We start from the raw sequence: 2,072 nt of genomic DNA on the forward strand, positions 1-2,072 counted from the left end.
AAGGTGCAAGACCACACAAAAATGAAGTTCCATTTCCCAAGGAGCAGGGGGGTGGGGTGGGGAGTGTTTAGCTGCAAAGAAGGCATTGCCAGGTGAGGGATCAGATCATAGGAGGGCTGAGTGCCTGTGCACATTCTAAGCAACAAACAAATTAAGGGAGGAAAAAAGTTAAATAACTGATTTGGTGATGTTAGTGAATAACTGAAATATTGTCACTTTGTGGAAAAAAATCAGCATTAAAGAGTCTTACACATGTGACTTGTTTTATCTGCTCCGAAACTGTACAATATAGGTACTTCTACTATCATCCTTCAAGTAATATAGAATTCATACATGTAGATATAAGAAGCTCAGGCTGCACAAGTTACCTATCCAAAGCAGCTAGCTAGTAGACTCTTATCTTGGGATCTGCTTCACCCTGAGGTCTGTGTGCTGCACACTGGGCTAGTACTTTCCCTGCTCTCTTCCTCTCTCCCTGTGGACCCTCTGACAGTATAAATAAATTAAATAGAAACACTGTGATCATTTTGTTAAATTAAAAAATATATGCAACTGGCTGTGAACCCTTGACAAGGGCACCTCTTTCAATAAATGTTTCTGGCATGCCTGTCTTCCTTCCTGCTTTACAGAGAAGAAATTCTTAACCCGCTGTATTATTTTCTCTGCCCAGTTCCTGTAAAATCCCAATAAATAGGTAATAAGAATGTTCATTCTTGGGACAGGGTGAGGGGAGGGTATAGGGGACTTTTGAGATAGCATTTGAAATGTAAATGAAGAGAATATCTCTTGTGAGACTAGGCTGGGGCCTAGCAAACACATAAGTAGATGCTCACAGTCAGCTATTGGATGGAGCACAGGGCCCCCAATGGAGGAGCTAGAGAAAGTATCCAAGGAGCTAAAGAGATCTGCAACCCTGTAGGTGCAACAACATTATGAACTAACCAGTACCCAGGAGCTCTTGACTCTAGCTGCATATGTATCAAAAGATACATACACTGGAAAGAGAGACCCATTGGACTTGCAAACTTTATATGCCCCAGTACAGGGGAATGCCAGGGCCAAAAAGTGGGAGTGGGTGGGTAGGGGAGTGGGGGGGAGGGTGTGGGAGACTTTTGGGATAGCATTGGAAATGTAATTGAGGAAAATACGTAATAAAAAATATTAAAGAAATTTAAAAAATTTAAAAAAAATAATTAATTAAAAAAGAAACAATAACAACAACAAAAAAAGAATGTTCATTCTTGGGTGGTGTCTGATAAAAATTTTAAAAAGGATCTACCTGAGTATATTGTTCTAACCAATCTCTGATTTCTGATCCTTTACTGTAGATTTTTTAAGCATTACTGTTCTGTGAGTTTTAATTTGGGAATCTTGGATAAAATTAAAGTGGGATAAAAAAATCTGTTGAAATTAAGCCTATTCAAATATCTTTTCATCAGGTCAGGACTATTGTATAGAAAAATTTGTCACAGCATTCTCATTCATCAAAACACAGACTTTCTATGTCAAGTAGTTGCTACTGGGTGCACAAGAAGGTCTACAGCTGCAACATCAGGCCTTTAGTATGTAACTGAGAGGAAAAACCCAGAATTATATGCAGGACATGGTATCCATGGCAACTTGCCCAGTGGCTTTTTAACTTTTCAACCTATCAAAAGATGAGTCTTTGGTTTTCCTTCAATCCTTTTCCTTGGCTTTATTTTTCATTTTTTTTTTTTTTGTCTATAGTCATAATGATCACAGATTCCTTTAGCAATGTCATTTGTTAAACAATAAAATGGTGAATAACATGTTACCTTATCACTAGTGAACACATACATCTTCACTAATCTAGGTTCCTGTAATTAACAATCTTTCAGCATTGCCTTAAAGCAGGACTGTGTGAAAACCCATCTACGTTCTAGCTAAATAAAAGAGAAGAAAGCTTTGGCAGGCAGTTGTTATTATTGCAGAATTGCATTAGTACACATATAAACAGTTGTTAAGCTCACTGCAGCAAAGCCTTGATTACTTGGATTGTTCAGCGGTAGGAGGTTGGAATTGATTCATTTCCCCTGTTCACTGAAAATTAA

The sequence above is a fragment of the Mus musculus genome, chromosome X, assembly GCF_000001635.26.
Source record: "Mus musculus strain C57BL/6J chromosome X, GRCm38.p6 C57BL/6J".
Classification (NCBI taxonomy): domain Eukaryota; kingdom Metazoa; phylum Chordata; class Mammalia; order Rodentia; family Muridae; genus Mus; species Mus musculus.